This window comes from Cebus imitator, unplaced genomic scaffold (genome assembly GCF_001604975.1).
Source record: "Cebus imitator isolate Cc_AM_T3 unplaced genomic scaffold, Cebus_imitator-1.0 Scaffold65, whole genome shotgun sequence".
Classification (NCBI taxonomy): domain Eukaryota; kingdom Metazoa; phylum Chordata; class Mammalia; order Primates; family Cebidae; genus Cebus; species Cebus imitator.
The window spans coordinates 6,645,871-6,661,919 of NW_016107380.1; positions in this window are offsets into that span (position 1 = coordinate 6,645,871).

Sequence of the window (16,049 nt, forward strand, 5' to 3'; positions counted from 1 at the left end):
AAACACAACTATAGTGATTTCAAGATAGACCTTGTCTAACTCTGTTTTTCTTACCTGAGAGTAAATAGTAATTTGCTTCCTACTTTGTGCCCTCAGATTGAAATCCTTTAGTGGTTTAGCCACAGTATCTGGCTTTGTAAAAGGGGAATCTAACTCTGAGTTGCTTTTACATCTCTTGTTATTCCAAGCATGTCAGAAATATTGAGCATTCTCTAATTTTGCTGCTTCAGTTCTTTGAAACAAATGTATATATCGAATCTCTATATATACACACACACATTCAAACATGAACATACAGTAGACATTTCTCGTGGGGGTGGTGACATCTCCTTAGATGTGGTATGTCTGTGTGGGAGGCAGCTGTCATACATCCTGTTCCTTCTGTGGCCAGTTCTCACCATCTCCAAGAAGCCACCCTCTGATCCGCTTGAGATTCCATCTCTATGCCTGAGGTTCAAATGAAGATGACAAGTTGGAGCTTCAGATTCTGACAAGTACAGTTGGCCTTCTGTATCTGTGGGTTCAGCATCCATGGATTCAACCAATAGCAAATCAAACATTCATTTAAAAAAACATCCACAAAGTTCCAAAAACTGAACCTTGAATTTGCATCACACCGAGTACTACATTGAATGCATTTAAGTGAAGTGATGTCTAGGCCTATTGGGCATTACAAGCAATCTAGAGATGATGTAAAGTATATGGGAGAATGTGTGTAGTTTATCTACACCACTTTATATCATGGACTTGAGCATCCATGGATTTTGGTATCCTCAGATACCAGACCCCCAATGAATACCAAGGAACCAATCCCAATGAATACCAAGGAACCGACCCCCAATGAATACCAAGGAACCAATCCCCAATGAATACCAAGGAACTAACCCCCAGTGAATACCAAGGAACCAATCCCCAGTGAATACCAAGGAACCAACCCCCAACGAATACCAAGGAACCAATCCCCAATGAATACCAAGGAACCAACCCCCAGTGAATACCAAGGAGCCAATCCCCAGTGAATACCAAGGAGCCAATCCCCAGTGAATACCAAGGAGCCAATCCCCAGTGAATACCAAGGAGCCAATCCCCAGTGAATACCAAGGAGCCAATCCCCAGTGAATACCAAGGAACAACTATACTATTCATCCTATCCCCAGCTATTCCCAGGATTTTATATACTTGCACATTAGTTAAGTTTTCCTTATCTAATAGAAATAAGAAACATCTATTAGCAGCTCCATTGGCACACCCCATAAATCCTAAACATCTGGTGAAGGAAAATACCACTGCTACAAAGTGAGTGAAACATAGTGCCACTCTTGCTCTCAAGAAGGAAGTGAGTGAAGTGAACTTGTCACTGGAGCCCATAACAGGAGAAAGATCTGGTGCCCTTCACACTGAGTCCAACTGGAAGGAAATCAGTGCAGAGAAAAAGTATTTGTACAGCCCAGACAGAGCACAAGACTGCCAGCATGGTAAATCTAATGAGAACATTAAACAGAGGATTGGTTGTCATGGATGGGTACCATTGGGTCATTAATCAAGTTATTTCCGGCCCACACATTACCACCCCCACATCTTGCAGATCAATTTTTGCGAAATTTTCTTAGAAGAGCTTTATTTTCTTTTTAATTCCCCACATGACATCTTCCATAAACCTTCTATCTACAGATTTTTTTCAAAGGTTTGGCTCAAAAGCATGTACCTCTAATTTTTAAAGTAAATAGTCCTTTGGTTATGGGTAATTTAATAATAGCTCTTATTTTTATTATAGAAGGCATATATTGAGATATATGTACACTTGTTCATTGTAGAGTACCTAGAAATAAATGGGGAGAGAAAGAAAAATTACCCATAATTCTCTTACCCAGATTTAACCACCATAAACATATTTGAATAGAGAAAGGATTTTCAACTGGAGGAAGCTTGGTTCCCCAGGTGATATGTGGCAATGTCTAGAGACATTTTTGATTGTCACCACTCGGGAGGAGGATGCTGCTGGCATGTAGTGTGGCAAGGACAGGAATAAATACTGCTAAACATCCTACCGTAACAAAGAGTTATCCAGCCTAAAATGCCAATAATGCCTCAGTTAATAAACCTTGGTATAGGACTTCCTGGATACTTTCATTGCATGTATGCAAGCATTTTTGCCAAAAGTGGGGATTATATTGGATTCTTTTATAACTAGCTCCTTTCACTCAAAAATATGTAGCTATCTGATTTTAACTACAGATTAAGTTTATGATGCACCAATCTTATCAAGATAGAACATTTGAAACAGCAGATTGGGAATTATTTTTTCAAACATATTGCTTTAAAATAGTTTTAGGCTGGGCATGGTGGCTCATGCCTGTGATCCCAGCACTTTGGGAGGCCAAGGTGGGCAGATCACTTGAGCTCAGGGGTTTGAGATCAACCTGGCCAACATGGTGAAACCCTATCTCTACTAAAAATACAAAAATTAGCCAGGCATGGTGGTGCCTGCCTGTAATCTCAGCTACTCAGGAGGCTGAGGCAGGAGAACCACTTGAACCCAGGAGGTGGAGGTTTCCGTGAGCCAAGATGGCACCACTGCACTCCAGCTAGGGCGGCAGAGTGGGACTCCATCTCAAAAATAAACAGAGTTAGCCAAGCAGCAACCAAAAATACTGTGAGTCCTTTAAAGATAACTGACCCTCTCAAAAACACTATTTTCTGAAAACTGCTACCTCTCCAAAGTGGCTGGATGACTATTATGGTCATGTATCATCCTTTATTGGAGTGCTTAGTTCCTGCTACCACTTCTCCCAAGCCCTCTGTCCTGAGTGACATGTGCTTGAAGGCAGCCTTGGTCATGCAGGCCATTACTGTGAACATTTCAGCAGGAGTGATGTTCCTCCAGCCTCCTTGTCCTGTTTGGTGGCTGGAAAAGTTCAGTCCTACTAGTTTTAATCTTTAACAGATTTTCCAGTTAGTTTTCACTTCCAGTTTTCATGCCGGTGAGTTAAGGTTCTTTCAGCATTGCTACATGCAAGACTCCCTTGAGAGGGGGGTGAGGGCTAGTGTGTTAGGTTGTTTGGCGGTGCTTTTTGTTGTGCTTGTGTTGATGGGTAGAGGCTCCTTCTGTCCCAAGGAACTGAGGCTCTGGCTCCTTGCTACAACTAAAAGCAGATGAGGCATTTTCTTCATTACTCTCCTCAAGAGATCTTGAATTTCTCAGTCTGTCATTTTCTGGATTAGATGGTACTAGGAGGCTTTCCACCAACTCAGAAGATGGACATATGGCTCATGTTTATGTTCTGAGATGGATGAACATTGATGGGGATAAATACCATTGGTTATTTACCTGTTTCTGGAACTCACTTTTGAGGGACATATGAATTAGATTCTGCTCTTAAAGTTCTCATACAGTTAAAATTACTTACATATTATTCTTTCTACTCAGGCCAGCCCATTCTTTCCCATTCTGAAATTGGTTTGAAAAACAAAAACATTAGGATATTTGATATGAGAGGGAAAAAGTAATAGAGATTTTTAACCTCAGGCCCCCAAAAAGGAGGTGTGGTGTATTGGATCTCTATTAAATTTGTTGACTTTGTGCTTTAAAAAGAATTTTCCAGCATTTGATTAACAAAAGGATAGATGGACAAATGGAAACACACCTTAGAACTTTTCAATTGACTGATGGAGGGATTATTGGCCAAAGAAGAATCAGTGTGGGGTATTGATGGCAAAGATATACTCTGGAAGCTGAGATGCTTAGTCTCCGTAGCTTCCTAGGTTTGTCACCTCAGGCAACTTACTTAACCTCTTTGCAGCAGATTCCCTCGTCAGTGAAATGAGGATGATAATTTTTCATGCCTCAGAGGGCTACAGGAGATTTAAATAAATCAATAGTCGAAGCACTTAAAACAGTGCCTGATCCAAAATAAGTGCTCAATAAGTGTCAGCAATAAAAACATCACCAGAAGCACCTATAAAGACATTCCTAGAAGCATTTGTTCATTTTTTTAAAAAAATCTGCAAAGAACACAAAGGCTTATCAGCAGGAGAAAGCTTCAAAAATGAACTACAACTTCACAGAATAACATTAATGAATCTCACAAACATAATATTGAGCAAAAAGAGTGATTGCTAAAAGAACACAGAGAGGATAATTCCACTTGTATAAAATTCCCAAACATAGAAAACTGAACACTATATTGTTTAGGGACACATATACATGTGGTAAGACAAGGAAATGACTAAAAGTTTAAGACTGTGGTTCCCCATTGGGAAACAAAAACAGAGCTCACATTGGAATTAGTAATGATCTCCTTAAATGGCGGTGAAAAGAAAAGTTTTCCTTTGGTTATTCTTGTTTAGACTGAGCATGTATAGTATACATGCCCTAACGTAAATATATTTAATTAAGCAAAAAAAAAAAAAAAATGGAATCCCCAAGCCCCTGAATTTTAGTGTCATACTCATGGGTTCCATAATCAGTGTTAGCTTTGTGACATTGGTCAAGGCACTTGAAATTATGAGGGCTGTCATACATTTTCCCTTGGAATTCAGAAACAAGTATATTAATGGTCATATTCTGTTTCTAAAACTTCTTAGTTTGCAAACTTTTTACTAAGTCTAAAATTCTCAGCAGGAAAGAGCTGTTGACAGAATTATTTTAGATTCTATGTAGAAGGGCATGAGCTTAAAACCTTAGCTTTAGGCCTGGTGCAGTGGCTTAGGCCTATAATTCCAGCACTTTGGGAGGCCGAGGCAGGCCAATCATCTGAGGTCTGGAGTTCGAGACCAGCCTGACCAACATAGAGAAATCCCATCTCTGCTAAAAATACAAAATTAGCTGGGCGTGGTAGCACATGCCTGTAATCCCAGCCACTCGCGAGGCTGAGGCAGGAGAGTCTCTTGAACACAGGAGGTGGAGGTTGTGGTGAGCGGAGATCGCGCCATTTCACTCCAGCCCGAACAACAAGAGCAAAACTCCATCTCAAAAAAAAAAAAAAAAAATTCTTAGTTTTACTGAGAACTGTCATTATTCAAAAGAAACAAATACCTGAACCCTGATAGGAAATGAGAAGGACAAGTAATTCCCACAAACTTCCCAAGTGCAAGCACCTTTTTCTTACTCACAGGTAATAATGCATTAATAAGTAAGATCTCAGACAGGCAAACAGGCTGTCCCACTGATAAAAATTACATAGTGCAAACAAATCCATTTTTTAAGAAGCAGCTAATAGTTTATCTCTGTTAGCTGATTTTAGCATGCAGGGATGAAGGGTTAGGATTTTCAAACACTCTGCCTTTACACTTCAGCTGACTGTTCCTTTCTGTAATAACCTTGCCGTGGTTACGATCGCTTAGTGACTATTAGCAAATAGAGTGTGTTTGCTTTTCCTAAAGCCCATGTTTCCTGCCAGCTTGTTGCCACCAGCTTCCAAAATAAAATATTGTGAAACTACAAATTTAAACAACACCTTCACATAGAAACATCTTTAATCCAGGCATAATGAGGAACTTTAAACATTTAACATCTGGGAGAAAAAAGGGCATAAACAGTACCATAGGTAAGATATTCATACAAACAGAATTATAATTAAGTATAATTAAGGTGTTTCCTGGCTGGGCACAGGGGCTCATGCCTGTAATCCTAGCACTTTGGGAGATCCAAGGTGGGAAGATCACTTGAGCCCAGGAGTTGGAGACCAGCCTGGGCAACTAACAAGACCTTGTCTCTACTTAAAATTCAAAAACACTAACTGGGTATGGTGGCAAGTATCTGTGATCCCAGCTACTCAAGAGGCTGAGGTGGCAGGATGGCTTAATCCCAGGGGCCAGGCTGCAGTGAGCCATGATTGTGCCATTGCATTCCAACCTGGGCAGCAGAGCAAGACCCTGTCTCGGAAAAAAAAAAAAAAAAAGTTTCTTGTTAGCAACCCACATCAACTAAACCCTTAGCTCAAGCCAGCCGTGTTATGTTCATTTTGAGCAGCACATTTGGCAAGCAGTTTAGCCAACCAGAAAACAACTTTAAAAAATCTAGAAGCCAAGACATAAGGGGAAGTACAGAGAGAAAGAATCCAGGACTTAGTGAACCCCTGATAACCATATGCAAAAGACTTTCTTGCAAATGAGAACATTACATATATATGCCTGTTGCTTCAGAGAATGAATTAGGACACATATTTGGGAGTCTCTGAAGGCAGAGTTCAGTTAGATAATTAAGTGGCAGTTCTGAGGTACTTGAGTTTCCTGTCACTGGAAATGTTCAAGTACAGGCTGGGTTCTGCTACAGCTTTTGTAGACAGATTCCCCCACAGGGCTGGGAGTTGGGTTAGATGATCTCTAAAGTTCCTTTCACTTTTAAATGCCTAATATGAAGTATGAGAAAACAATATTTGAAATCATTTTTCTTTCCTCCTTTTTCTTCCATGCAATTGTCTAGCTTGCAACTCATTCTCTGTTTTTCTTATACTGCCATAGACTTGCCCTTTGTGTATAACAAAGAGGAGCCAAGTAATACTCATTTGACATGGTTTGGCTGTGTCGCCTGTCCCCATTCAAATATCAACTTCAATTCTGTCCTCCAGAATTCCCATGTGTTATGGGAGGAATCCAGGGGGTGGTTATTGAATTATGGGGGCTGGTCTTTTCTGTGCTATTCTTGTGATAGTGAATAAGTCTCCTGAGATCTGATGGGTTTACAGGGCTTTCTGCTTTTGCTTCTCCTCATTTTTCTCTTGCCGCCGCCATGTAAGAAGTGTCTTTCACCTCCCGCCATGATTCTGAGGTCTTCCCAGCCATGTGGAACCATAAGTCCAATTAAACCTCTTTTTCCCAGTTTCGGGTATGTCTTTACCAGCAGTGTTAAAACAGACAAATATACCATCCTTGAAAGGGACACACAGGAGCCCAAAAGTTCCCACCTGAAGACTCAGCACCAGACTGACAAGTCTGAGCTTTCATCCTTACAAAAAATGAGTTTGAGTCTAGAAATGTCATCTTCCCCTCTCCCTTTTTCATGGCCATAATGCTTAAGCAAGTCCCTTTTACTTCCTTTTTTTCCTTAGTGAAGTTTTTGGGTTGCCAGAAAAGGAAATACTGTAAAAATAAGGCTCAAAATCTAACTTGTTTCCATAAATCTCTTTCTGACTCCTAGACCAGGACTGGACATTATTAGAACAACTATGTATCAGAGAGGTGTAAATAAATGTTAGATTTACACTTTTAAAGCATTGCCTATTATCACCTTTCAATCAAAATAAATGTTATCTGGTCATATCCCAGTTGCTCAGAAAACCCCAGAGGCAATTATCATTATAATGGAGGTTTCTTTGCTGGAAGTATCAAAGTATGTTCTTAAATATAACTTAGCCAATATCTCATTTCTTACTGCACTTAATTTCTCAGGTGTGCCTAAATCTAAGAATTATATTATTGCGCTTTTTTGTTAAATAGAAAAAGTGAAAGTAAAGTCAAAAGTGGTAGGAGGGAAAGGAAATGTCTTCATATCCCCATCTCACCCAGCTCAAAACTATGATGAGCAAACAAGTACATGGAAAGCATGAGAAAGACACTGAGGCATAGAAGTGCGTGCTGTCCTTAGCTGGGAATGAAATGCAAATAACTCTGAAATTATTCACATAGTAATACATCACCTGACTTCTAGAATGTAAACTCCATGAAGGCAGAGATTTCGTTTTGTTTTTCACTGATATGTTCTCATTACCTAAAACAGTACTGATCTTATAGTAGTTGCTCAATGAAATATTTGCTGATAGAACGTTTGAATAAAGGAATCTTTAAAATTACATTAATTCGTCCTCAAAAATTGATCCACACTAACTATCTTTGACAAAGGCCCAAAGTTAATTCAATGGAGAAAGGGTTGAACATTCAACAAATGGTGCTGGAACAATTGGATAATGCAAAAAAAAAAAAAAAAAATCTAGACAAAGACCTACTTTTCACAAAAAATTAACTTAAAATGGATCATAGACTAAATGTGAAATTCAAAACTATAAAAATTCCAAAAGAAAAACATATAGCAAAAAATCTAAGTGATCTTGGGTTGGCAATGAGTTGTTAGTTACAACACCAAATATATAATTCAAAAAGGGGTTCTGGCCAAAAGAAGAGCAATGCTCAGTCTCTGAGATGCACATGCACTTGTACTTTGAAAAGAAGGTCAGAAAGCAGGCAGCTGGTCAGAGAGAGGCAGGAGGAGCCTGGAGAATATCAGGAGGAGGCAGGAGGCAGACAGAGGCCAGATCACAGAAGCCTGATGTAAGGAGTTTGAGTCACACTTTAATGGCAATGGGGAGCCACTAGAGAATTTTAAGCAGGAGACTGATATGACTTGATATAGTCAATAAAGGTCTATTCAACCTGAATCTGAATGATCAGTGGGCACCTTCAACTTTAAAAGAGAGAATATAGAAGAAGAAAATGAGTTCTTTTGTTTGGGAGGTGGGATTGGTTTTGTTTTTTATTTTTATTTGTTTTTGTTTTGCTGGGAGTTTGGAATAAAGCATTGAGTCTGGGCAATACTAACTTTAAGATACTTGCACTATTGTCATGGGAAGATGCCAAGGAATATATGGAAATACAAATCAAAAAACTGGGGAAAAGGATAGAGCCTAAGAATGACTCATTCTCATAAACAAAATCAGAGGACAAACTAGCTAAGGGAGAGCATAGACTACAAAGAAGGGAAGTCAAGAACAGAACCATGCCTAGATTTGTAGGCGTTTAAAGAGAAGGCAGAGGAAGGATGTTGAAAGACAGGAGGAAATGGGGAAATTATAAAGGCAACTTAGGCCATGTCCCATATAGTCTCTAGTAAAGGAATAGAAAACCCAAAGTGAGAAATTTTCAAAGAGACTGTAAGAAGACTCAAGTCAGAGGAACTAATATGAAGAACCCAGTAGAGGCAATACTATATTCTGTATCAGCAAAATCAGTTCCCATTGAAGGGGGCAGGTTGATTGAAGCCATGAATAAAAGTTCTGGTCAAAATGAAAATGGGTCCCAGAAAATTTATTTTATAAAAATAATTGGGCATATGCACAAGAATATAATATGTTTATCACTGTATTTCCAATAGCAAATATTTTTCAGTGATTTGCATCTCCAACAATAAATAATTGAATTAATTTTATTACATCAGTATGGGCAAAATGAAGTAGCCATTAGAATAAAGAAAAACGTTCATGCTCTATTAAGCAGAAAAATGTTTTTAAAATGGAATGTATCACAGTTTTATAAATATACATACATTTTTATAAATTCATATTTATAAATATGTACATATAAATGCACGCTTTTATTTCTGCTTACCTGTTTTCAGTTTTCATCATGGATATATATTACTTCTGACATTTTAAAAGTATTTTTTAAAGAAAAATGTGGAAATTTTATTATGAGCACATTTACTCTGTTACTGGAACCACCCTCAGGATCAGAGAAGCCTCTAGGCTATTGTATCTTAAAGACCAAAGTCTCAAAGAAAAAGTAATTAGGATGGAATGGTGAGAATTTAATGAACAGTATCTTTCCAACAGTGTTATTAAGAACAGGCACAGCATATAATCTCAGATGGGAACATTCAAAATGCATTTGAAACGAGGAAGTAAAACCCAATGAATACAGCTGGAAATGAATAATTCCATAAGATGTCTATCTAGGTGAAATTAAGGAACAATAAAACTAGTGTCGGTAAGGATAAAAGCTCTTCAACCCAGTCACAGAAAAGGAAGCTCATACAACCTGTGAACCATTACACTTTAATTTTAACTGTTTAAAGGAACCAAAGGAAACTCGGTAGCTGCAAGTGGTGTGTGAATTTTTAAAATATTTTAATACCGTTAAATAAGAAAACAGATGCTCATTTATGGAAGCCATTTTTGTTTGTATAGAATCCGAAATACAAATGTGCAATTGTATAAGCAAATGTCTCAACCTTCAAGCTTGCCTTTTAAGTACTATTTGAGGCCCATGATATGCAGAATAAAAATCATTAAAGTTTCAAAGTTTACAAGGATTTTATAAAGACCCTACATATCTGTTGGGAGAGGGAGTTAGTAAACAAATATTTCTGTGTCATATGTATTTTCAGGGAAAGTATGGAAGGCAACGCCTCAGAATTAAATTTTGGGAACCCCAGTAAAATTTCAGAAAAGCCCAGAACTGATCTCAGAATGCACACACCCAGCATGTGTTTGGCAGAGAAGGCTCGGGAGTTTCAGTGCGTTCATTGCCCTCCACTACGGAGCTGCTCAGGCCATCCTTGCATCCACAGCAAATGGGCTTCCCTCTGCTCTGCTCTCGGGTTCGGAACCCGGAGCGAGTTCCCAGGGAGCGGGGCCCTCGGAGCGAGTGGGAAAGCATCGCGCATGTCTGCAGATCAGCGCAGCCAAGGTGGGTGGGAGAGTGCAGGGGAGCAAAGTGGAGGGCCGCAGCGCACAGCAGTCACGTCTTCCTTGAAATGCTGCAGGCAATGCCAGACATTTACATCTAAAAATGGTTCAATCCGATCCCACAGTCTTGCGGGGAAAGTCTGTCCGATTTCTTCATGACCCTCCGCTGAGGGCCAGGACCAGTTTAATTGAGAGCTTTGCATTAGCAGCCCCCCTCCCCGCTTGCGTTTAGAAACGGAGTAGGGTTACTCCTTGTGCCTGGTGCAGCCTTCTACACGTCCTGCCAGGCTGCAGGCCACACCTTCCCAGGTTGGCTTTGGACTGACGGCGTCCCCTCATAGTCACCATGGCTCCTGGTTGGAGGCAGCAAGGCCAGGGAGAGGTGCTGATGGCAGATATGGAGAACTCCAAGTTTCTCTTCAAAGAGTCAGTATGTCAGTATGTTCAGCTCTCTTATTCTTTAATTCTCTATTTTAAAGTTTAATTTCCTTGTAGTTTCAGTAAACAATCATTTCCACCAGTTCTAATCAGCAGTGCACATCTGTCACCCCCCACCCCCACCCTGTCTTGACTCATTCCAGTCACCTGCCCCAGTCACCTGCTTTGACCCCTGGTTACCTGCTCTGACCTGCCCGAAGCCGTCCTTCCAGCCAAAGTACCCACTCCACCACTCTGGCTTGTACCCTCCCCGCCCCACCTTTAAAATACCCAATCGGAATCAGAGTAGACTGTGCCTCCAACCCTAGCCAATAGGGGAATGACACAGCAGTAGGGGTGATCTCTGTCAGGAATAAGTACCCCTTTCCCTCCCTTGTCCAGGTGTGAACTCGCCATTGTTCCATCTGTGAGCCGCACCCTTCTATAGGAGTAAACTGCCTTGCTAAGGAAATTTATATTCCAGTGCTGCTGCTTTCATGGCACTGAAAATTTTACATCTAACAATGAGAATTCCATCCCTCTAGACTGGCTCCTCCCGCGTCTGCCTCCCCCTTACAGGGAGTCTTGGCCCCTGTACCGGATAAATGCTTCCAGAGTGATCACCCCATAAAGAGGTGGCTGAAATGGATGTAGCTCACCTCAGGTTCAAGTTTGCAGAAAATCACAGCTGCTGCAGGAAAATTCAAAAGAATTTTCATGCACACAACCATGCCTCCTCCAGCAAAGGACATAAATCTCCACCCAGAAGGCCCACTGCCCAGTTTAGTTTTAGTTCCAGCACCCACCCCCTGCACCACCGTGTTCATCTTAATTAGAGATTTTGTAATGAGAACATCTGCTATTCAAGCTCACAAATTTGGCAATCTGATATAATAACGTATGTTTCATATGCAAGAAGGAACTTTCTTGGGAGTGTTTTTGGAAGCTGGTTTTCCTTGTGCAATTTGATTATTTTGTTTTTTTTCCCCTACTTCACAGCCAACTGAGATTTTAAAGCTGAGAAAAACCCAAGATGTATAAACCATGACTCACAGCCATTTGATAAAAGATAAAATTTCTCAGGCTTTAGCTTTGAAAATCAAATATCCAAATTTAAAAAAAGGATTCCAATAGATGTTGGTGATAAAAATCATGAGAACAGTTTCTGAGAAGCGTCACAACACATCTAGACTGTTCTTTCCCCCTGTCCGATTGTGTCCTAATTCTGAGCTTTTCTTTTTAAGTGCATCATGACTTAATTGTTTACAAATTGCCTCTCAAGCATTTTTTCCAGCAGAAGCCCCTGAGGAACCTTCTAGGGGTCTACAAGGTTTCATGGGACATTTTACTCCCTGAGGTCAGCTGAAAGAAGCCTCCTTTTCTTTAGGGTATGGCAGTCCTTTTCCCGACCTGTCAGCATGCAGAGTGCCTGTGGGGACAGAGGGCTGCTCTGGTGCCCTGAGGTGCCACCACTAGCCTCTCTCCACACCCCAGAGCCAGTCAGGAAGCTAATGGGTGTCTGCTACTCTCAAAGCAGCTGAAAACCTGAAGAGATGGAAAGGCTGCTTGGCAGGCTCTGAAGATCTGATTCAATAAGACAACAGCATGCACTTTTCAATTCTCTTAAGAAAAATCCTTTTTGAAAGAGAAATATGTCTAGAGCCAACCATTATCTGCTCAAGGACCAAAGACCTCTATAAATTTCCTCAGTTTTATCTTACACCCTTAAGGGAACTAGAAAAGGTCAAGATGATCTAAATCGGTTTCTATAAATCCAGTAAAGACATTGTTATCAAGCATCTACTGTATTGGGGTACTGGGGGCGTAAGGATAAATGCTGGGTACCCTGCCCTCAAGGAACTTCCAAAACCTCCTCCGTTTACTAGTCATTTAAGACGAGGTGTTTTCTTCGCTGGCAGAGAAAGTCACTACTAAACACATTTCGTACTTCTCTGACCTTTCGTCAGTGATTCCCAAGTCTTCATTTAAAATGTCAGCTGTAATGAGGTGACGCCCTCTGGAGAGACTGGAGCCTCTAACTCTGTCTTCACAACAGCCAGAAATCTGAGTGGCATCCTGGACTCTTCCTTCTCCCTCACCCTTCATCTCAATCCACAATCTTGCAGTGCAAATTCTACCTCCTTCATCTTTCAAGTATTACACATTTCTGCATCCCCACTACCCCGGTCTTAGTTTGGGGTTTCAGATGTCTTACCTGAAATTCTTGAAATGCATTTTAGCTTATATTCTGATTTAAGCCAAATCGGGCACTTAATCATTCTCCACACTATATTGTAATTGCCTTTTTATTTGTCAACATTTCTGCTAGATTAGAAGCCCTTGAGGGCAGACACTGAGTCCTTAATCCCTGTTTCCTGTGCACCTAGCACAGTCATAGGCTAATAGCTGGCATTCAGCCTACGCTAATTAAAGGTATGTAAGAAAGGTACATGGACACACATATGCATTGAATATCTCCAAACTGGTTCTGCAGTTCCTCCTTTTCGGTTTCCTCCCTGATGTCAATAATCACTCTCTATATTTTAGCAGCACCCTGCTACGCTAGTAATTTGTTGGTTTTAATCTGCTGTGGGTGGTAAACTGGATAATCAAAGTTATTTAGACAGTGAATAGTAAGGGCGACTAGGCTCTGACTGAGTCCCTCGTCTACAACTAAAACAAATGAGCTTCAGTGAATTGATTTTGTGAAAACTGTTTCAGTGCCTCTGGGAACTTAGTTTCATCACTATATTCCAGATTGCAGAAGTTGCCCTTAAGCTTGGCTTCTGGGTAACTAAGGTGTTACTATATAAAATATTTTAGTAGTCAATGATTTTAATTTCTACTTTTATTTCAACAGTAATCTTTCAAATTTGCTTCTGAAAATGTATAGCAAGCGTCTTGCTTCCACTACTTTTTAATAATAAATATGATTTCTTACCAAAAGTGTGTTTTCAAAATTTGTCTTGGTAGAAAATATGAATATTTCTATTTTTATTTATATCTTTGCTGCTTAACTTTTTTTTTTTTTTTTGAGACAGAATCTCGCTGGAGTGCAGTAGTGAGATCTCAGCTCCCTCCAACCTCCTCCTCCCAGGTTCAAGCGATTCTTGTGCCTCAGCCTCTGTAGTAGCTGGGATTACAGGTGCGTGCCACCACACCTGGAGATAATTCTTTTGCATTTTTAGGAGAGACTGGGTTTCACCATGTTGGCCAGGCTGGTCTTAAACTCCTGACCTTAGGTGATCTGCCTGCCTCGTCCTCCCAAAGTGTTGCTGTTTAACTTTTTTGAAGCATGATTTAACATTAATTGAGATAGGATGTCAAAAATCCATGCTAAAATGAGTTTAGAGAACCCTTAACAACCTATGGGCACTTGCACTATGCTGTTGAAAATCTCCCCCAATCCTGTTCTTAATGGGTTCTTTGCCAAGGGAAAGCTGAGCAAGACAGCCCTGAGATACTTCTGAGGACAGAGCATTGGTTTCTGCTTTTTAAGCTGTGATTGGTTGTATTTATTTCTCGGAGTGAAGCTGGGGAACACCTTGTAAGAGGAAGCGGAACATCCAAGCCAGGCAATCCTCTATGAAAGCGTAAGTGTCTCAGTTGGAAGTACAAGCCCAGTCCATGCCATCTCCTCTGAAACTGCCTTCCACCTGAGCCCCAGCAAATGTGGGCCTGGATAGCCAGGTACACCTGTGTGGCCTCAGCACACTGGAACAGGAGGCCTGACCCTGGACTAGCAAATGCAAATTGGCTAGGCTAAGCCAATTCGATTCTTTCTCTCAGAAATGGAGACAGAATTAGTAGGTGGATGCCAAGTAGTTAAGTCAGGGTGGAAGGAGCTGATCCAGAGAGACAGGATGCAGAGAGAAGTGGAGAAACATCGCTCTGAGCCCTTGTGGGGGCATAGAGTGTGACGTCAATTCAGAGTACCCTTGTACAGTCGCCTGTGTAATTTGTGGGGCCCAGTGCAAAATGAAAATGTCAAGCCCCTTTTTAAAAGAGGAACATGTCATTAAAGGTACTAAAATATAAAGATGTTTTCATTAAAAATATTTTTTTATTTATAAAATGTAACAGGGGCATACATATTAGTTAGCTTACATTGTGATAAAATACCACAGATGGTGGCTTAAACAACAGACATTGATTTTCTCACAGTTCTAGAGTCTCGAAGTTCAAGAGGAAGGGGCCTGGATCATTGGTTTCTGCTGAGGGCTCTCTTCCTGGCTTGCAGGCAAGCACCTTCTCACGGCGTCTTCGCGTGGTCTTTCCTGGTGCTTGCTGAGTGAGCACCCTCTCTGGGTCTCTTCCTCTTCTTATTAGGACACCAGTGCTATTGAATCAGGGTCCACCTTTAAGGCCTCATTTAACCTTAATGGCCTCCTTAAAGGCTCTATCTCCAAATACAGTCACATTGGGGATCCAGGATTCAACATATGACTCTTGGGTGACCACAGTCCAGTCCATAACAAAGGGTAATAGTGATACATAGGTAACAACGTAGAATTACGAATTGAAGAAAATATTTTGGGTGTCCTAATCTTACATAATATAATAAATATTTGTTATTTCTCTTCTATGAGTTTCTTCTCTCATTTTTGTAGCAATACCACTGCTACCACCACTACCAATACAGTCATCCCTTGGTATCCAAGGGGAATCAGTTCAGGAGCCCCCTTGGATACTAAAATTCTCAGACACTTAAGTCTCTTATATAAAATGGCATAGTACTTGCATACAACCCACATATGTCCTCCTGTATACTTTACTCTCTAGATTACTTATAATACTTAATACAATGTAAATGCTATGTAAATCATTGTCATATTGTATTTTTTAGTGTGTATTAGTTATTGTGGTATTGTTATTTTTATTGTTTTTTATGCGTTTTTTATTTTTTCTTGTGATATTATCTTTTATTGTTTTTTTACGTGGTTTTAAAATGTTTTATTGTGGTATTGTTATTTTTTACTGTTTTTTCTTTTCTGAATATTTTCCATCCTTGGTTGGTTGAATCTGTGAACACAGAGCCCAAGGATACAGAGGGCCGTCTGTACTTCATTAGTGTGAAATCTTGATTGATCATGAGATTTTTCTGGCTCACTTCTGCAAATTTGTTTACTAGGTCATCAAAAATTATACTTTTGGCAACTTTATTTTTAATTGATATAATTGAAAGCCACACGAGCTGCTCTTGGAATATGCAAGGTTGCAAATAAATTTGGTCAT